The following is a 21,931-nucleotide window of genomic DNA, read 5'->3' on the forward strand; positions in this document are numbered from 1 at the left end:
GAAGGGAAGGGCATTCAGCCACACGATACGCGCACACGTGCGCGCTTCGCTGCGCGTAGCACAGGGCTGACAGACCAGCGGCCCAGCGATGGCGGAAACGGTCGTCTTTGGCTTTGAGAAAAGTTTATCTTTAATTTCATTATGGCTAGCCATTTTTATTTAATTTATCAATGTTAGAGCTAGTACATTGTTTTTAAGTTGAGAAATGCAAGCTGTTCATATCTATACATCCTTATGGCAAGAAAAGCTACATCAATTACCAACATCACGCGCGATAGCGTCTGCTTGCTCACAACTGCAGCTGACATCTGCGCGCGACCACGCACGACGTTGCTGCCGAGCTCTTGCTTAGCCGCTTGCTTCGCCGGTATCGGCGTTCTCTCCCCGCAATGTGCCACATGAGAAAAAAGTTTTGCTGCTGCTGCTCTTGCAAAGGCTGCGGGAGCGCAGAAAGCGTCTGCGGCGACGTTGGTGGGTCCGGCCAGTCTTTCAACTGCGTAAAGAAGAAGGACTTTACGGCTGTGAGTAACTTCTTTCCTTTCGATGATCTACAGTGGTAGAACTAGGAGCCAGTGTTTGGACATGGGGACTTATCTTCGTTAGGACAGCAATTACTTATCAGCGTTTTTAAGTGCGCGCATAAGTGAAAGGGTTAAAGCACTATGCGGGGATCGTACTCGCAGCGCGCGAACGCCCAATTCGCAGAACAGCATCGCGTCGTCGGTGCAAGGTTCGTCCAGGTTGACAGCACCGATCGAAACGATAACGTGACGTACGCGAACAGGGGGAACGACAAGAGCAGGGTGTAGTTCGGAAAGCGCGAAAGCATAGGCGAAGATCGGGCTGATTAGCCGCCGGAAGCATACAGATAGTATATTGGATACGTGGTGACGACACCTCACGACGTTTCAACCGCCGTCAGTCTAACCCGTGTATGCCGTACGACATACAGTCATTAACTGTTCAGCTATAAAGAGGAAGAAGCGCTTGATTCTATTTAACAGACAATCTGTAATACTAATTTGGAGCTCCCTTCATTATTAACAGTAGACCATACTGTTTACACAGAGCTTGTGTAGCACCCTCTTGCACAAAATTTGTAAGGATTAAGTTTTGTAATACATTTTCTGCTATTCAATATTTTATTTGATATCCAGATTATTTTTTCTTCATTTGATTCGACTCTAAACCTACTTTTCGGTATTAGCACACCCGTACAAAAGGCTAAGGACTGCTAGTTATATTTGTGCCATTAGTATAGCACATAGATTCAAGAACACCTTTTTACACGTGTTGGTTGTCTTATATGAAGCTTGTGGACGAGATACGATTTCCTATATTTTCTGTCTCTCAGAAGTCTGACTGTAGAATATGAAGTGTAATGTAATTAAATTGTGACCTGGGGGGCAGGTTAAAATTCTGTGCGACTAATTTCGGAAGTTTCTTGGCAGTGGCCGCACGATTTTAATATACCGTTGACTGGCTCTCCTGTTTTTCCGAACCACTGTTTGTATTCAAGCACATAAACAAAGCAGGGGGTAAAATTAATGATGGCTAGTGGCTATACGTGTGTGTCAGTGAAAAGTGTAGAGCTCCTGATACCTGCGCGTGTATGTGGGCAGGGCATGGTCTTGCTGCCAGGCAATAATGCACCATTTTTTACAGATGCAACGGATATGTCAGGATGACCACGGATTTTTCAACAAGTTCTTTCGCAAGGCGCCGCAGCTCCTGGACAAGCTATTGAGCTTTTTAGCAGAGGACCTCACACGGCAGCACCACATTCGAGAAACCCCTGGAGCCTGGAGAACGACTTGCTGTAGCATTGAGGTTGGTAAAGGACAGTTGCCCCTAGAGTAATAATGTGCGATTGGAGGAATACTGAACACCTTTTCTTTGTCATTTAATGTATCATTTATTTTATTTTATTTACATATTACTGCCCGCCGCCTTTTGGAAGCCAAATCAGGAAAGAGTCACAAAACATTGAAGCAAAACAAAAGGAAGAAGGAAACGACTGACAATGAGCGTGCATAAAAAATACTAATACATAATAATAATAATATATTAATAATCACAGAATACAGAATTATACACAACTAACTATTTATTAACTCATAAACAAATAAAAAAATGGGACACAAAATGTGTGATACAAAACGAGAAATAGTAATGATGGTACTGACAATGCGCGTGAAAAGAAATACAAGAAAAAAATGATCGCATGATCACAGAGACTGAAAGTTTCCCCTTACTGCATCACCAGTGTAACAGTTACGGCTAACTCTAAAAAAAACTGCCATCGACTGGCATCGCACAAAAGCTACCTCAGTGTTTTTGGCCTTGCGCAACCTGTAAAACATGCACTGAGGTATGCTTGCACATGTAGTATTAAACAAAGGTGGTAGCTAACCTACACAAATGAATTTTCATCGTATGTCACCCGAAAAGGGCCCCCACAGCCATGTAGATCATTGTCAAGAAAAATCATGTCATCATAATTAGTATTCAAACAATTGAGACATGCGTACAAATTTTTTTTCAACTTGCATTCAAGCTACTTGGCATCCCGGTAAGACATAAAAGACGTTGCCTTGACTTACTGTGTGGGGATTGAGGCGGCTAGACTCTGCAGTGGTGTGTAAGTCATATAGTGGCGATCGTGCCTGCAAAGTATTAAACAACTGCAGAACAGCACGACAGCCGCAGAAATTTCTTACATTTTTTTCAGCTTAAGAAATTGTTTAAAGCTCACATGCTGTTCACGGCTGTTCACACATAAACATAGTATGTTTATGTGTACTAGATTAGGCTCTTGGAGTGTTCTTGCACGAGTAGCACTGGCTAACACTACCAGGGTGAGATCTAGTACATGCACATACAGGCCCAAGAAAGTTTGCAGAGGGATAGCCATTGCTGGAGCTCTACTGGTAAAGCAATGCAAGCATAATTCAAAGATTGTGGGTTCGTCTCCCATTAGTGGGAAGCTACCTTTTCATATACTTTCATTTTCCTCCTTATTTTTCCATTTCGATACAAAGTAATTAAATTCATCAATGATTTCCTTTTGTTTCATTGTCTCTTGGCCTTATTATACAAAAAGCATACATTAAAAAACATTAATCTTTGAATTACTCTCCTACTTGCATCAATTAATTTTCAAGTCGAGATGCGTATCCTCACTGACCTCTTTAATGTGTTTGAGCAGAGAGACTGCAAAAGTTCGAGGTCGTCCTGTGGTTTGCATCTTTTGATTGCACTTGAAACATTGCCTAATTCCTTCAATATTAACTGACTCTAATCTTTCTTTTTCCTTTTCCTCCCCCTTGACTTTGCTTCAGAAGCAATGCTTCCTAACGTATCCAGCCTACGACTGTCTGCTGAAGCCAGCGATGCTTCTGACTGCGGACTGCTGTGGTGTGCCTCAGAATCCTCAGGAACCAGAACTTCTTGAAACATCGGTGATTCAAGAGATTCCAAAATGTCCTGAGACTCCACAGACTCATGCGACGCCGAAGACAGAGTCGATGCTGGCGCTTGTGACTATTCACTTGACGGTGATGGCACTTCAAGTGTTGCCAGATCGGAAAACTGGCACAATTCTCGTTAAGATGTCTGCAGCACTTCCCTCCTCACTCGATGGGGGCACTGGTGGAAGGTTGGCGGACATCCTGCATGTGAGCGTAATAAGGTTTGCACATACTGTCAATGTGTAAATAATGTCCCAGTCTGGATGCAAAAATATATGTGAAGGCTGAAAGCCGTCCACATTTGTTTTAGTGTGTGATTTTATTAGAGTACACTGAAGCTGTGAATCAGTTTTGTCGGGACAAAAGTGGCTTGCCTACACAACCAGAATAAACAGTTTCTGCATGCGCGTAAGCGTAGCTTTTGTATCTTTTTCTGTTTTTGCTTGTGGTGGCATTTAAGCAGTTCTTACGAGATCTGCATGCCTAAAGCCTAGTGATTACTTCTACTCAAGACAGTTTATGATATTTGGAATGTTTCAGTTTTGAAATAATTAGCAGGAAGCATTCCACTACATTTACTCAGTAAAACCACTTAATAAATTTCATGCTGAAAGACCTATGCTTGCACTTTCAAAACATAGAGTAGTAGTACTGTTAGGTCTTGCTTTAGCATAAGGCTTTCTCCTGTTCTAGTTTTTCTACTTGAAACGTTCTTGGCTTGTAACTTTGTTTTCCTTTCACTCGTTTGTAAACTTCCTCTCATTCTAAACTGCTTTTCATAACTGAATGTACGTCTAAACACAGTGTGAAGCTGTGTACGTAGTAGGCAGTGAATTTGTTGTTTGTATTTAGGAAGTTACGTCTAATAATGTTTGTCTTCTTGCCATCTGTCTTTTAATGGGTGTTTTGGCCCAGCAAAGCTGACCGTAGCGAGCAAACCCTTCCAGAAGGTTTCTTACAGCCAAGCTTTTTTTGTCTCTTCTCTGGACTTTCCTACCGCTGCTCCTACTGTCTTGCCAAATAGCTCGCCTCATACTGAAATTAATGTAGTCGTTGAACCATTGTCATCATAGCTGACTACTGGCTACTGTGTTGCACGAGTGACCAGTACCGGACGTAATGCAAATACCAATTAAAATAATGTAACTAGATCGTGGTTTTGGCATGTAAAATTTCAATAATCATTTTTGCACAGTGCGAATGTGTTAAACTGGATCATCTAGTCCTTCCTTGGAAATTTTGCTAAGCAGGAACAGCGTTCTCCACAAACATCGTGAAAGCTTCACTTAAACCAGTAACCACAGCACCTGGGATCTGCAGAATAACCGCAGGCTGATAATTAGGTAAGGACACTGCTGAGCAGACACAAAAAGAATTATCAATTACACAGCTGACAATGTGACTACTATGGCGCATTTATTCCTACAGCATGATGACACTGAATGAATCCCTAAGCTAGCTAGGTAATATTTGAGGGTTTGTGATGAAGCACCGATTTGCACACTGCTGGCAAGCAACAAAATGCGAAAGTAAAACTGTGCATTGAAGTGCCCAAGGTACACGTGAATATAGCAACGTTCAATACTCAGTTAAATACTGGCCATTGACTTGCACGCTGCCTTCTAGGATTAGTGCACAGAATCAAAAGAAACTACTTGCATCTTTTGTGTTTTGTTTTTGTATGTGCATCATGCAAGGCCTTTTCTTTTTATTCATCCTGCTAATTTGTATGTGATATTATCTGTACTTCTGTCTTATGCTTCATTGTTAGGTTTTTATGTGCTATTTTACTTGTTATTTTGTACCTGTATTTCTGCTTTCTCTGCTCCCCACTGCAAAGCCAAACTTGCTTTGTGGGTACCTAAATAAATAAATATACAAAGCTATTCTTGTACTGCTTGTATGTCCCCTTACGGATCACATTTAACGAAATATGCGATAATCGGAGCGGCGATGCAGCACAAATATATTATTGCCAATTAGACAAAGCTGAATATAATGCATACCGTGCGTTGACTTGCTTGTGTAAGCACAATTTTGAGTCGATTCCCATAAGTGCGGTGCATTGCCAGCTATAATACAAACATACGGCATCGCCGGTCAACGTGGTAAAGGAAAAGCACTAAAATCCCGGGTTTCATTTTTAACAAGCCGGCTAAGATGGAAACTTCAAGATCACTTACGGTCTACACTCCATTGTGTAGCGCAGAAACATCATCTGGTCGAAAAACAGCCAGATGACGTCGTCGTGAACGTCGACTGGCACGGCGCGGCTCTTTTCTTTCTGAAACGTCTTCCCAGGCGCCGAAATTTATTCCCCAGGGACTTACATCACTTCTGCAGCGCTGTGATAACGTCATCTGCACAGATGAAACGCATTTTCGATATCTGCGAGTCGGCTGATGAGAGAGGCAGCTTATACCAGTGCCACACAGCTAGGCTTTCGATGGCGATCGAGCGCGATCAAATTTCTCGATCACGATCGGTTCTACGCAGATTGCGCGGTACAGGCAATCGTGATCACAAAACCCGACCCCGATCGGGCTCGATCGCGATTGAAACTGCTCCGCTATGACGCCCGTATAATATTCCGGGCACTCACCTGTTGGGCAGCGTTGGGCATGACGATCCACGACCACCTCGTCATGTGCTTGTTCTTGTGGCGCTTGTGTTTCGCCGGCTACCAAAGCGCAGGTCGAGCCTCAACGCAGGCGATCAGCGCTTCGTTGTTGATCGCCTCAACCTCTGTGCTCTATCGACACGAAACCAGCAGCGACTCCCGGCGTCTCCGCACGATTCTGAAACTTCAACAACTTTTCCGAACCGCCGGAAGAGTACATGCGGCCCTCGTGACGTCGGTGCACAAGCTGCCACTTCCGTCGCGTACGCTCAAAATGACGCCCAAGATCAAGACCTCCTTGACGCGCGCTATTCCTGCGCGTCTGCCCTCTCTAGACGCGTAGGACAGGTGCGTAGGGCCTCGCAGACGCGTGACGCGCAGCCAGGCGTGCACGATTCACCGCGTGTGGTTGGGCCTTTAGAAACGCAGCTTCCGCGCTTCGCTGTAAGCGTTTCTTCCATTCGTGCAGTTTACCCGTCTCTCAGTATGAACCAACTGGCCCGATAAGTCTTATTGCTGTAGGTGGATACCGCTTTCTCATGGTATCGCTCATTCGGACAAGGGAGAAAGCCAGCGAGCGTCAAACACGCGCAGACTGGCCGTCCGCACGAGCTCTAGGCTGCGGCGAGGCGTCTGCAGTGGAGCTCGATGGAACGGCGCTGCCGTCAGGCGGCTGTCACAGAAGTGGCGACAGCGGCTGTAAGCGCGCGGACGGAGAGTGTTAAAACTGAAGCTAGTCTAGTAACGTTGGCCCGAACCCCCTGCGGAGTTTTCCGAGGGTGGCTGAGCACCCCCCCCCCCCCCCCACGGCGATGCCGAAGCCTACACCCCCCCCCCCCCCCCCGCCCCACCTAGCCTGTCATTGCGACAGTTTTGTCACCCACATCATTTGAGGTTTATGTTCACTTGCCTCGACCGTTTCACTTAAAATATTATTGTGGCTTGCCACACCGTTGATGGCGGGAACGTGCATGGATTTTAATTCATACTTTGCTTTATTTCTGCAAATCCTGGCAATAGGAGAACAGGCGCATTAGAACTACCAGCCACGGCTGCCTCATCCGTATTTTGTCACTTCAGCATTGTTTTAAATTTCCACTCTAAATGCCATGCACATACACAATCGCCCTTGTCTGCATGAATGCTTGCAATTTCTAAATGCAGTGGTAACTATCACTATTGGTGCAAGGCCCCCCACATCTATGCGGCAAGTGCCATAGCTCGAAATTGAACTTTTCCTCCAGTGTTTCACAAGGTGTCTGATATGTCCACAGAAGATACGATCGGTTTCTTTTTATTTATGCCAGTATGGAGAGAGCATCATTAAATTGTTCTTTTATTTTTGCGTGTCTTGTTTTTTGGTTTGTTGCTGGATTTATCAAGCTGCAGTCTCATGATGCTAAAGTGACTCGTATTGACAATCATCAGCTTTTGTGTTGCAGAAAAACAACGCATTTCCTTACCAATTGTTTGCTACACGATTATTCGCATAATTTTGCAGAGTATTCTACCTATATTGACTTGCTTGACCTCCACTAAAGAGTCTTGCATGTTCAAATACCATTCTTTCCTTAAAATCATTCCACACTTCTAATTTCTGTACCTTGGGCTTCTGATTCTATGCATTCACCTATTTTGCTTTTGTTTCTGACTAGAAATTTCTTCTTTATTTAAAGCTTAAATTTTACCTTTGGCATACACAGAAGGGCTTGTCACTACGTATCTGCACAACAGGGAAACATGTTTCATTAGACATTGCCAAAATCCAATAGAAGATTGATGAATGCAGCTTGCAGTGTGATTTGACTGAATGAGTCATAAAAGTAACTCATCTCACTTGGTAAATTAAACCACATGTTAGTGTGATGTACAACATGTTACACTAACGTGGTGGGTTCTCTTGCTTATACAGCAGAATAATCCGTGTGCGAGAAAAAAATTATTTTTGCGTACCCTTTGTACACACTGATTTAAGGAAAATGAGCTGGAGCTGTCCACATGATCTGCTTATTTTACCTGCGAGTATACTAAAAAAAATGTGTCCCAGCTGCTTAGTGGTACTTGAGAATATGTCAGTATTGCATGTGTGCCTGTTGTCTAAAATAATTGAATTTTGAAAATGCTTGCAGGGATCTGATGTGCATATCTGCAGTTTATGGATACATGTGAAAGACTCAGCATCAAGTGCAAGTGAACGGTCCCACAGGCCCGGAGGCGATCATGCAAATAGATTCGCTGCACACATTCGTGACCAGGCAAGAAATGCCACATGAAATTGCATGCAAGAAAATGTTGAAAATATGACAGAGTTAATAAAACGCCTACGCTATTAATATGTGGGTTCATGTACTCGATTTCGTCCGTATTCGGCACTCACCTCTTGATTGCTTCGTGGCACAGAAATACTCGGCATCAGGCTGTTTTTCTGCTTTGGCCTTTGTGGAAGCATGGTTGTTCAAAAGGCAGAAATTAAACAGATTCTATGATTTCCTTGTGGATTCGCCAATACAGTTCGGGTGCGCTGGTCCGCCTGTCCAGTAATTTCCTACTGAAGGGAAACCTGCAAATAAAAACACCGCTCCGCATGCAAAAAAAAATGGACTACTGTGACGCTTCTCAACCGATTGTGATGCATCACAAGAGCCGTCTACTCGAGTGATGTTCTCAACAAGAAGATACATTCGCTTACTTACATGTGAAGGTAAATGCCAGAGCACTTCGGGGTTTGGGGTGCGGCGCAAAAGGCACGTAGGTGCCATAGCGTCCGATGTTGTCGCGCGATCGCATGTCAAACCTAAACTGTACGAAACTACTACGATTCCAAAAAAACAGATTCAAAAACGAAATTCCCGTCATCCTTTATTGCATGAATGCGTACATGGTGATTTACATAAGTCGCGTACTTATCAAGCGCTTTCTGTAAACTTAATATTAACGCATCACCTTCATAAATCCATCCGGTATGCGTTTTTAAATGACAAAGCATAAGGTGACCTGTACTTTGTTACGTTTCGCCTCCGACGCGCGGTATAGCCGGCGCGGATGCAACGGACGCCGGGGCTTCGTTCAAAGCGGCGGACATTTTGGCACGTTCAGCGCTGCCGCAACGCTTCCTCCCAAGCGCGTCCAGGCATGTTTCAATGCCACGTGTCTTCGTGTGTGTGTGTATGTGTGTGTACATGTTGGTGCCCACGCTTGTCAAAGCGCGGCAGCCGGGGAGAGGAGCTCCCCAACTGTGAAGCGAGGAGGTCTGACCGGCGCCGGCCCGGCGGATGCGTCACTTTTCGTCTCAACGTGTCCGGGCGCCGCCGTCACGTGCGCCTCATCCCGAGCCGTTCCTTCTTGCCCTCGACTCCGAGAGTATAAAAGCAGCTGCCCCCGGACGCCAAGAGGGGGGCTCCGATTTCTTTCGTCGAGTAACGTGGTCTCCCGTCTCTCTATTCGGTCGACCTGACCGGCCGCTCTTTTGCGATGCTATAATGAACAAGTTGTTCTGTTAGCAGTCGACTCATCCTTTGCCAGGACCTTCGGATGCTTCCAGCTGTGCCCCAGGCCGCCAGGCCAACGCTACCCTTGGGGCTTGCGACCCAGATGCAACAACTGGCTGCCAGCGGTGAGATCGCGACAACGGAGGCCAGCAGCGATGATATGCGGTCGACTGTATGCTGAGCAGCACAACGACCATCCGGGAGCAGTGCAACGAGCCCTGTGTGATGACTGGTTGCCTGCAGCGGAACGACTGCGCTGAATTCTTGGCTGCGAGGTTTGGTGAGTGCGGAACTTTCTTCTTCTGAGTTTTGCCAGGCTTTTGTTAGTGTCAGAAACAGAGCTGGTAATTGTGGTTGTCGTTGCTGCCGGGTTAGTTTGCGGCAAGACAATAGTAGGCAGTAGAGAACGCAGCATTCAGAGCAGCCATGGATTGGAAGTCGTTGCGCAAACCGAAATTGCTGGAGCTTGCAAGAGAATTGGGTCTGGATGCCTCAGACAAACTCAGAAAACCAGAACTGCTAAGGGCTATTCTTGAGTTAGAAGCTGAGGATGACGAGCTGTCGGAATGCCTTGAGACCATTGAGGAGAGGGAGGCGACAAAAAGACAGGAGCGCGAACTTAAAGAGCAAAAAGAGAAAGACGGGCGCGAACGTTAAGAGGAGCGCGACCGTCAACACGCTTTGGAAATGAAGCGTCTCGAGGTAGAGAGGGAACGCGCTCGTAATGGAAGTCAGGCACACGGTGCAGGAGAACGAGTATCGTTCAAAATGACTGACCTGATGCGGCCGTTTAAGCTTGGAGAGGACATTGGTTTGTTCCTGGTTAACTTTGAGCGAACGTGCGAGAAGCAGGGGTTCTCTCGGGAAACGTGGCCACAGCGCTTGCTCACTTTGTTACCCGGCGAGGCGGCCGACGTAGTCGCTCGCTTGAAGAGAGAGGAGGCAGAGGATTTCGACCAAGTCAAATCGAGTCTGCAGGCTGTCAGCGGAGGCGTTCCGTCGGAAGTTTCGGGAAAATGATAAAGGCAGAAGTGAGTCATATACAGAGTTTGCCTACAGGCTTATGTCAAACATGCAGGAGTGGCTCAAAGAAGAGAAAGCGTTTGGTGACCACGAGAAAGTTCTGCAGTGTTTCGGGCTGGAACAGTTTTATAGTCGGTTACCTGAGAACGTGCGGTACTGGGTCTTGGATAGGCCGGACGTTAGTACGGTGGCTAAAGCCGCCGAGCTAGCCGAGGAGTTTGTGACGCGTCGGGCTCGCGGAACTAAGGACGGTCAAAAGGGTGAATTTGGCTCCAAGTTTGAGAGACAGAAGTTCACGCCCATGAGAGCAAGGGGGGACACACGTAGTGCGGATGCGAGTGAAAGCAGTCCGACCGAACGTAAGGAGACGGCGGTAGCCGAAGCCGAACGCAGAAAGCGGCTCGAGACGGGGCAAGCGCGCGTGTGTTATACGTGCCAGAAGCCGGGTCACTTTTCGGCGCAGTGTCCAGAAACGAAAACAAAAGTCGTGTTTTTGTCATTTTGCAGCACTGACGAGAACATGAAGCTTCTCGAGCCTTACATGCGAGACCTCCTCGTGAACGGGAAAGAGTGCCGAGTGCTTCGCGATTCCGCAGCTACAATGGATGTAGTTCACCCCTCTTACGTAGAACCCGATATGTTCACGGGCGAGTGTGCATGGATCAAGCAAGCCGTGGAAGCTCATAGCGTGTGTCTGCCCGTAGCAAAAGTGCTTATTGAAGGACCTTTCGGAGCACTTGAGACGGAGGCCGCAGTGTCATCTATGCTGCCCCCTCAGTACCCGTACCTATTTTCGAACAGGTCCGATCACCTCCTGTGTGAGAAGGGGCCTTTGTTTGATGAGGCTAGCGTTCAGGCCTTAACCAGATCGAGAGTTCGGGAGCTCGCTGCAAAGGCGCTAGTTGCGGGGCCGACGTTGTCGAACAATGAGAAAGGGTCGGAGGCGCAGCAAGCTGATATTCAGAGCACGTCCGAACTGAATAAAATTGAGCCTGTAGCGTTGAAGGCACCAGATACTGGAGAGGACATGCCCGACACGGGAAAGTTAGAAGAGCTATCTGCAGATTTGCTCATCGCGCCTACGTCAGATAGACTCAATAGGTTGCTAAAAGTCAGCCGGTCGGCTTTGATAGCCGAGCAAAAAAAAGATGGCAGCCTAGAAAACATGCGCTGCAATGTCAAGGAAGGTATCGCCAAGAAAAATGCTCGTTTTGTGGAAAGAAGTGGGGTCCTGTACCGGAAGTATCTAGACCGCAGGGGAGTGAAGTTCGATCAGCTGATCGTGCCTCAGTGCTACCGTCAAGAACTGTTGCGCTTGTCGCATGGGGGTTCGTGGTCCGGACACCTAGGAGTTCAGAAGACTAAGGACCGTCTCTTGCAAGAGTACTATTGGCCAGGGTGTTTTCGTGACGCAGAACACTTTGTGAGGACATGTGACGCCTGTCAGCGGGTGGGAAAACCAGGGGACAAACCGAGGGCGCCGTTGAAGTTGGTACCTATCATTACGGAGCCTTTTAGACGGCTCGTTATTGATACAGTGGGACCTCTGCCGGTAACAACCACGGGGTACAGACACGTTTTGACTGTGATCTGCCGAGCGACAAAGTTCCCTGAAGCAGTGCCGCTTAACGAACTCAGCTCAGTTGAGATAGTCAATGCACTACTGTAGATATTGGCGCGAGTTGGTTTTCCTGCGGAAATCCAGTCAGATCAGGGCACAGTGTTTACTAGCGCTTTGACGACAGCCTTTCTCGAAAGGTGTGGGGTAAAGCTGTTACACAGCTCAGTGTACTACCCACAGTCGAATTCCGTTGAGAAGCTCCACTCCGTCATGAAGCGCGTGTTGAGAGCATTGTGTTTTGAACAACAAACTGACTGGGAGCTGTGTCTGCCTGGGGTGATGTTTGCATTGAGGACCGCGCCGCATGCGGCTACGGGTTTTTCGCCAGCTGAGCTAGTGTACGGTCGCTCGCTGCGGTCTCCGCTTCGCATGCTTCGATACGGATCACTGCCCTCTCCAATGGCTGCAGACCATCTCTTCCAAAAATGGCCGCCTCCTGCGCTGGAGCCTCGCTTTGCAACAATATTCCTTTGAGGTGCGTTACAAAAAGGGGAGTCTCAACGGTAATGCCGATGGCTTAAGTCGAGGCCCCTAACGTAGGAATCAGTCTCAAAGTTGTTTGTTACTGATGTTTTTCTTCCTGAGGCAGGATTTTTAACATATTGCTTTTGTTTAGTGTTTCAAAGTCATGACGTGCTTTCTACTGCAATTTTCCAATTTGTGGACGCGTTCTGAGTGCTGCTAGACTACTGTAAGGAACTAGGCAGTAGTATAAAAGGGGAAAGAGCCTGGCATGGCTTAGTGAGGGTTGTGTCGTGCTTGCTGACTGAGCGGTTCAGTTTCGGCGTAAGTCTAATGCTTGCTGGGAACGAGAACAAAAATGGCAAATCTCCCGAAGTCACTTTGCAGTGTCCTGTGTGAACCTGAACGTGAGAACGAGGCCATCTCTGTGCGCTGCGCTCAAGAAACGCCGAGGGACGACCGACGTCGGTTATGAGCATCATCGAGCGACATCCCTCCGGACAGCGGATGCAGTCCCCTGACCATCGGGATCTCCTTCTCCCGGCGGGGCGGTCTGTTACGTTTCGCCTCCGACGCGCTGTGTAGCCGGCGCGGATGCAACGCTCGCCGGGGCTTCGTTCAAAGCGGCGGACATTTTGGCACGTTCAGCGCTGCCGCAACGCTTCCTCACAAGCGCGTCCAGGCATGTTTCAATACCACGTGTCTTCGTGTGTGTGTGTGTGTGTGTGTGTGTGTGTGTGTGTACATGTTGGTGCCCACGCTTGTCAAAGCGCGGCAGCCGGGGAGAGGAGCTCCCCAACTGTGAAGCGAGGAGGTCTGACCGGTGCCGGCCCGGCGGATGCATCACTTCTCGTCTCAACGTGTCCGGGCGCCGCCGTCACGTGCGCCTCATCCCGAGCTGTTCCTTCTTGCCCTCGACTCCGAGAGTATAAAAGCAGCTGCCCCCGGATGCCAAGAGGGGGGCTCCGATTTCTTCCGTCGAGTAACGTGGTCTCCCGTCTCTCTATTCGGTCGACCTGACCGGCCGCTCTTTTGCGATGCTATAATAAACAAGTTGTTCTGTTAGCAGTCGACTCATCCTTTGCCAGGACCTTCGGATGCTTCCAGCTGTGCCCCAGGCCGCCAGGCCAACGCTACCCTTGGGCCTTGCGACCCAGATGCAACAACTTGTATTCAGCTCTTTGAATAGTAACTGCGCTGGCCACATTGACCAGTAACAACAGGGCGGGGCCCTAGTGGTTCCCACTTTTCTGGGCCAGCTTTTCCTCTAGAGTAGGTTATGTTAATTCACGGAGGAAGGAAACTAAGGAGAGGCGCTGACGTCACTCTTTGTGAAGCTAAAGTGAAGCCAGAAGTTGGCGTTGCTCATGGCGTTGCTCCGCCTATCGGGCCAGCTCTCCTCTCTTGTTTACATTTCTCGCGAAACCACACCGCGCTGCGCGCAACCGTGCTGCTCGGACCCGCGCGCTCCACAGCAATACTAAGCAATCGTTAGCACGTTAGCATGATTCCGCGAAAAAGGGCGAAATTTCCCGCGGATATTCCTTCGTTCGTAGCCATTGCCGTGGCGCGGTACATTGCGTACAGCGTTGCATACGCGTTCATTTCACGAATTTTAGTTCCTCCTGTCCCACCTGGCCACAGCAACATGCGAGGGAGCACGGTCCAGATAACGCAGCGCAACAAAACACGAAGACCAACGCAAACCTGCCCGCACGGCGTCTTTGCCACGGTACGAAACCTACGGAACAACACGTGTGAGCGCGCAGAACCAAAACAAAGCTGCCATTGTAGCCCGAAAGGCGTGGCCGCTACGGAAAAGAAATAAAAAATCAGCAAAAAAATAAGGAGAACGTTCTACATCACTTCCTCCACACTTTTCTCCTAGCGCGCGGAAGGGGTAGGGCCTCTCCTCAGTTTCCTTCCTCCATGTGTTAACTCTATGCCACGCCTCCTGACGCCCCAGCTCCCTCCGCTACCCCACTGGCCAATCTGTGTCACGTGTAAGCAGGCGCTGCGCTTTTGAATATTTTTCCAGCGCGCTCCGACCGCCATTGTTGGCCCTGCGCGACGAAAGTAGGCGCAAACGGACTGCTCGAGTGCGTTAGCAGAATAGAATGTGTTATGGACGAGAACTTAATTATGATGCCCTGCCGCTGCGCCTTCGGTTGCCGCAACCGACACAGCGACGGCAAAAGGCTTCTTTCTTTGCCATCCGGCAAGCGCAACGCACAAAGAAGAAAAGTGTGGATACATAGGATCGGGCGGGCTGACTTCGAGGAAGTGGTAAAAAACGAAAGGCTTTGTGAGGTGTCCCGGTTCCTCACAACCTCTTCTGTTGAGCCTAGTTCACGCGTGCCGCTTCGGAAAAGTGTATGTGCTCATGCTGTGCGTGCTTTTGGCGCGTTCAATTGGACATTTTTTCGAATGTGCTCTCTTTGTTTCATGTAGTTTCGTCTTGAGGCGAATTTGTACGCATCGGCAGCTGGCCTGTGACATAGAAGCGACTTTATTTATGCTGTGTTGTAAGCTCCACCAGAAGTTAGCGCATTCTCGACGCTTTTGCAAGGCTCACTATGACTTACGGATACAGTCGATAAGCTTCCAATGTACGCCCGCATGTTTGATTTGGTTTGTGGTGATTAACGTTTTTAACATCCCGAAGTGACTGAAGCTATGAAGGCGGTCGTAGCGGATGGCTCCGGATAACTTCTTTAGGTCGCCTGGGGAACATGGTTAACATGTAATTTAATCGTAGTTGTACGTGCGCTCGTAAATTCCTCGTTGGCGTTGCGTAATTCTCGCGCGGGCACGTTTGCGCTGCGCCAGACGTTGGCGCCTCGGCATGATTGTATTTCTTTATTAGATTTTATTCACTAGTTCTACTAGTTATTGACGGCGCCTCCAGGGCACCGAAGTGGCAACGGGAACTTTTGTAATGTCGCGTGCTCTCCAGAGGCCTCTGTTAGCCGTTACATGTGCCTTCCTGGAGCACTACTTGTAAAAAAAAAAAACAATCTATCGTCGTCATTACCAAAACAGCCCGCAACGAAAAAAGCGCCCCGCGACTGGTGCAACATACCGCGCCCGTGCGAGGAGAATTGCGGAACACCAACGAGGAATCTCTCCACGGGCCTCTTGCATTTCGCCTCCACCCCAGCTGCTGCCGAACCCGTCCTCAATATTGGAGGCATGCAGCGGCTACTCGCACGTTTTGTGTGCAGGATTATAATGGCCGAGAAAGGCCGCAAAGGACCGCAGGCCCGCTGACAAGGATTAACATTTTTACTCCTTAAAGTTAACATTTTTATGCATCCGATTAAGTAAATGGGTATCGCATGCGTCGTATGCACTGTATGCGAACCTACGAAACCACGTACACATACTTTCACGCTGTCAAAACCTGAAACTCTGGTAATTACGCGTGTGTTTGAGCACACCGCGGGCATGCGTCGTGTTTCAGCAACACAAACTCTCAACGTGCGCGTGCTTTACGACTTAAATAATTGTCCTTTTCTCTATATTTTTCGCAATTCCCACACGACATTCTTAAGGCCAGTTACCGGCTGACGAAGCAAAATCTCGATTGAAAAAACTGCTCCGCAGTGCTGGAACTAACTTTCCCGCGGATTTACTCCGGTAGCCTGTTAGCCGTCGTAGCACGGGCGGCGCCACAGTCGAGGCCGAGCGGAGGGAAGACGAGACGTTGATTTGAGGGATCGCCAGCCGTTTGTGCGCAGGCGCGAGTAAGAGATTGCGCGGGAGAGAAAATCTGGGTGCTTTTGCTCCTGTATATATGACTGCCTGGCACTACCGAAGAGGTTTCTTAGCGCGTATTGCTGGCGTTTGTCCCTAGGCATGCCGGCACTGCGTAGTGACTCACGTACGCTGGCGGCCGGCGCTGTAAAATAGGTGAAGCATTATGAAGCACTGACGCCCGGCGACCTCTGTGTCGGACAGATGGTGTCGCACTTGCGGCGCTCGTCAGTCAGTCGTGGCGGCTCATGGCTTTCTCGGTGGTGGTGGTGGTGAAAAACTTTTATTGATGAGAAGGCCAAAAGTAAAAGCAAATTAAAAAATTAAAAAGCAGCGTTGTGGGCGGCCTTCAGGCTGCCGGTTGGGGCGTCCAGGCCATGCCTAGTCGCGACGTCCTCCGCCCAGTTCACCAGCCGGAGTTGGATATCTGGCTCGGTGCTGGACAAAGCAGCCTCCCACTGCTGCGGATTGCTTAGGCGCCAAGAAAGAGGCAGGGGGCAAGTGTGCCGGGCAGGAGAATAGGACGTGAGCACAATCGGCGCGGGAGCCGTCACATAAGCGGCAAGCCGGCGAGTGCGTCCCGGGGTGGAAGAGGGCAAGACGTGCAGCAGTAAGATAGGTATGGGCCTGAAGGTGGCGCCATAAGTGTTGGTGGGGCTGGGAAAGGGATTGGTGCGGAGGGGGGAAGGTGAGACGAGAGAGGCGATACTGATTTCGGCTGTGCGGTGGGCGAGGAACGCAGTGACGTAAGCATGGACACGGGGTCCGACATAGAGGGAGGAGAAAGCGTCCAGGATGGCGGTGTGGTGTACATTGTCGAATGCTTTAGTAAGGTCCAGCGCCAGGATAGCTCGAGTGCGTTTGTGGTGGGAGGGGTGTAGGACATCCTCGGAAAGTTGGAGCATGACATCCTGGGTGGACAGCTGGGGACGAAAACCGAACATGGAGTCCGGATAAAAGTCATGATCATTCAGATAGGTTTGGAGGCGGGCCAGGATGACATGCTCGAACAGCTTGCCGAGACAGGAGGTGAGAGAGATGGGGCGGAGGTGTTCGAGGGTAATAGGTTTGCCAGGTTTGGGGATGAATGAGACACGTGCATGGGTCCAGGAGGATGGAAGAGTGCCAGCCTGCCAATGTGTATTGAGGAGATCAGCAAGGGCTTCGAGGGAGGGGGTGTCTAGGTTGCGGAGTACCTTGTTAGTGATGCGGTCCGCCCCCGGGGCCGAGGTGGTGCGGAGTATGAGTAGCGCCGCACGAACCTCGCCAACGGAGATGTCTGCCTCAAGGTCAGGGTTTGGGGAGCCGGAGTAGGTGGGAAGCGGAGTAGGTAGGTCGGTGCAGAGGTAGTGGTCCCGGAGGGCCGCCAGGAAGTCAGTATCGGTGAGTGGGGAGGAATGAAGGAGATGGGAGATATCCTTGCGCTGGGAAGCTTTAGTGTGTGTAGGGTCTGGCAGCACCCTTAGAAGCGACCACGTGTCGCGGAGGCCCAGGTTGCCTGCGATGCGGTCGCAGGTCTGGCCCCACTGTTGACTAACGAGAGAGGCGCAGTGCTCCTCCATGTCCAACGCGAGTCGGGCCAAACGGAGGCGCAGGCGGCGATTGTATTTCTGAGCCTGCCCCCGGCGGTGGACAGCGTGATAGGCCCCCCAAAGGTGCAGCAGACGGCTGTCTGCCGTAGTGGAGTGTGGTGCTGTAGGGAGTGTGGATGTGGCAGTGTGGACGTCCGCCAAAAGGGTCTCGGTCCAGGCAGAGAGATCGGTGATAGGAGCAGAGGAGGAAGTAGAGAGACGAGTGGAGCGAAAGCGGTCCCAGTCGACTATCTGGGTGAGACGAGTAGACGCGAGCAAGGGAGGGGAGTGGGAAAGTTGTACAGAGGACGTAGTGATCGCTACCGAGGAAGACCCCTGTATTAGTCCAGGTCGGATTGGCGACATTTTTGACGAGGGTGAGGTCCGGATTGGTGTATCGTTGAACACTAGATCCGATCCTGGTGGGGCAAGCGAAGTCATTAAGGACCGAAAGGCACTCGTTGTGGATGAAAGTCCAGAGTGAGTGGCCTTTGCGAGTGTTCTGGAGGTAGCCCCAGCTGGTATGTGGGGCATTGAAGTCGCCAAGAACGACCAGGGCATTGCGGCCAGCGCAGGAGAGCGCTCGGCGGAGGACGAGGAGGAGAGGAGCTGAAGGGGCTTTGGGAGGACTGTACACATTGAGAACAAAGAGGCTTGTCTCAGTGCGACGGCGAGGAAGGATTTCAAGGAGGAGATGGGCACAGTCCGAAACGTCCAACTGGTGCTGCACGGCAGCAAGGTTTCGCTGCACCAGTGTGGCAACGTTTGGGTGGGCTTCAGAAGAAGGATGGAAGGAGGTGTAGTCGCGCAGTTTCACGGGAGTTAGGGGTTCCTGGAGTGCTAGGACGGAGGGGAGAGTGTCGGGAGGGATGTTCTGGAGGTGCAGCTGCAGGGTGTTCCGCTTGCTGCGGAACCCCCGACAGTTCCACTGGCAGAAATTAAGGCGCGTGGGGTGTCTGGCCATGATGGATGGCGGAGTCCCCCGACAGAGTTGGGGTAGGTGCTGGGGTGAGTGGGGCAGGGAGCGACAGGTGTGCGACGGTGGCCTCAGTGGCGCTTTGGCGGGTCTCTAAGGCCGCGACCCTGGTGTCTAGGGCGGTAAGGTGGGATTCGATGGCCGCCACACGGGTGTCGATACTGACGACGCGCTCCTCAAGTCGCGCAAAGCGGGCCATGACGCGCTTCTCAAACGCCTCCAAGAAGGAGGTTGTTTGGCGAATCACGTCACGCTCGGGCGCGACGGGGTCGGAGGAACGTGATCGGCGTTTGAGCGGGGGACTGCGGTTTGGAGAGGAGGCGCGCGATGATGCAGCCGAGGCCGTATTCATTGGCTCCCCAGCTAGCGACGGCGACTGTGGAGGTGTGGGAGCTGGGGAAGTAGGAGGAGGAGCGGGGGAGGAGAGACGCACTAGCGCGGCCTGCAGCTGGCGCGACAGCTCCTGAATTTGGAGCTGCTGGGCAGCGATAGTGGCCTCGAGGGCCGCGGTTTGGGGGTCCGACGTGGGAGGCTGCGGTTTCCAGCTTACCGGTGATGTGGTGGTGGTGGCGGGGGCGGTGGACGTCTCGGACCTAGGCAGAGGCGGGAAGGAGACGGAGCGGTGGCGGCTGGCAGACTGGGCACCATGAGAGACAGAGTGGTGGCGGGGACGGGAAGGCCGGGGGGTCTTGAGGATGGGTACGGTGGGTGGCGCTGGTGGGGGAGGCTGGTGCTTGGAGGTGGTCGGGGGCGATGACGGGCCGTTCCGCTCGAACCGGTGCCCGCACGAGCGCGAGCCCGTGACGTGGGCTCCCTTGCACAGGATGCAGCAGGGGACGCAGGCCGGGGGCTCGACTGGCTTGCGGGCCTGGCCGCAGCGGTGACAGAGGGTGGACTTGGGCTTTGTGCAGACATCTGCTCGGTGGCCAGGAGCCCAGCAGTTCGTGCAGGCCTCGGCTCTCGGGCGGAACGGGTGGCAGCGGTAGACCCCGCAGTTGAAGACGATGGTGGAGGGAAGAGTAGAAGTGCCGACGAAGGTGATGAGGATGGATTGGGAGCGCCCCATCTGGCGTGCGTCAGCGATGGCGTAGGGGGTGTTCACGTTCATTGACTGGAGGTCTTGGACGATCTCGTCCTGGGTTTGGGAGTCCACTGCGTTGTATGATACCGCGGAGGGCGTTGTCGGGTGCGGCCATGTAGGCACGCAGGGGGTAAGATATGGCACCCAGGCGGAGTTCCGAGACTCGGAGGTAGAGGCGAGCGCGCGGCTCAGATGGGGTGCTGACAGTAAGGGAGTTGTTGTACGGATTTATCCGCACACGGTCGGCGGTGCGTGCGCTGGCGTAGTCGATGGTCGCACGAATGCAAAGGGTCTGGAGCAGGGCTCCGTTAGTGGTTGTGCGGAGGTCAAGCCCTCCTCCCGGTCTGTAGACGATCTTGAAGTCCTCCGCTGGGAGGCGAGGTAGGGGAGCGTGACGACGGAGAGTGGTAGTGCAGGCAGTCTTGGATGGTGGCGAGGCAGGCGGTGGCGAGACGACGGGCTGGTGGGCCGCGGCTGCACGGCGTGCTTTCACGGCACGGACCCAGCGTGAGTCAGCTTCAAGCTCGGCAGGGCTGATGGAGGTGTCTGCGACTTGATATTCCATGTCGGCGTGTGAGCTGTATCGACGTAGGCGGCGAAATCGGGCGGCGTCGACAGCAGGCGTTGCGCGGAACGCAGCTCCCGCGTAGGCAGAGTCCACTTCAAAAAGGTGGTCGGTGGGAAACGGCGAGAAGGCCGCTTCCCATATGACTCCCGACGATAGCCTGGCTTTCTCGCGCCTTACGGCGATGTACCTTGTAAATAACATCACCGATGTTTCTGTGGGAGCAGTAGCGACCGTAGTAGAGTCCGGGCCGCATATATCGAAAAAAGTCGCGGGGCGCGTTAGTGCTGAACTTAGCGTCACAAGTTGGCGACTGTACGTAATTATATTTATTCAATCGTGTTTTTTACTAATAGTAACAACGTGACAGTCAGTTTGAGGTTAGGGAGTTGACCTTGCTGTTGTTTTGTGGCCCAGTTTAGGCGACTACAGCAAATCGCAGGACGAGTTCACACCTGCTGTATCGGCCAATAGCCGGAAACGAAACACGCAGGTGGGTTCCGCGAAGAGGGGACGCGGGAAACATCCACGCGTGGAGAAAAACGGATTAGTGGCTGCGCCGTAGAAAAGGCACTAGATCTGCACCCTCGCTCGGAACAAAAGGGTAGACAGCCCGAGCTGAAGGGGAGTGTTCGGGGAGACGGGCGTGAAGATGAAAGGCAGGGGGTGCTTGAGGTCACCGCCACCACCCATGCGCTTCCGAAATGTCCCGTCGACCGTCTCGGTCACGGAAATTGGGCGACGCTACACTGCCAGCCGGTTTCATGTTTGGCATCCGCGTGCGCCTTCTGAGAATGCCAGTGAAAACGGCGGTAGCTTTACCACCACTTAGCCGGTTACGAGCGAGGGATGCTCTTGTGTGCGATCGCCATCGGGTCCCAATTATGGTGTTTGGATTTCAAGCGAACCGGCCCACAGCTGCACGGGACACAGAGTTTTCTCAGTACTGGCAGGGCAGCCGGCTGTCCGGCAGATATGCAGTTAATAAGCCGTGGTTTCATGGAAACATTCTCGGGGGGGTTCATGGCGGCTGCTTGCAGGTGAAAAGGAGAGGACATCAAGGGCCGATCCTCGCAGCCCACCGTAGGGGAGAGGAAGATGACACGTGTCATTGGGAAATCCTATCCCCTGGCGTGTTCTAAAGAGTGCCACTGTTTCCACCAATGTCGCGTGCGGCACGAAGGTGGTTGTGCTATTGGTTACAATTATGTGAACTCGATGTGTGATTGGCTGGTTTGCGACTCCTTTGTGGAGCTGCGAGCGTAAAAAGTCATGTTTGGTTGTGTGGAGAGAGCGGA

General features: G+C 51.0%; 1 long non-coding RNA gene across 1 annotated transcript; it reads left to right on the plus strand.

Moving 5' to 3' along the window:
- The first annotated feature begins 288 nt into the window (after positions 1-288).
- Positions 289-3,425, plus strand: LOC129382813 (uncharacterized). The gene is made up of 3 exons (XR_011895056.1): positions 289-521; positions 1,666-1,830; positions 3,342-3,425. It is a non-coding gene; the product is annotated as an uncharacterized lncRNA (long non-coding RNA).
- Positions 3,426-21,931: the final 18,506 nt, after the last annotated feature.

The sequence above is a fragment of the Dermacentor andersoni genome, chromosome 6 (assembly GCF_023375885.2).
Source record: "Dermacentor andersoni chromosome 6, qqDerAnde1_hic_scaffold, whole genome shotgun sequence".
NCBI lineage: Eukaryota > Metazoa > Arthropoda > Arachnida > Ixodida > Ixodidae > Dermacentor > Dermacentor andersoni.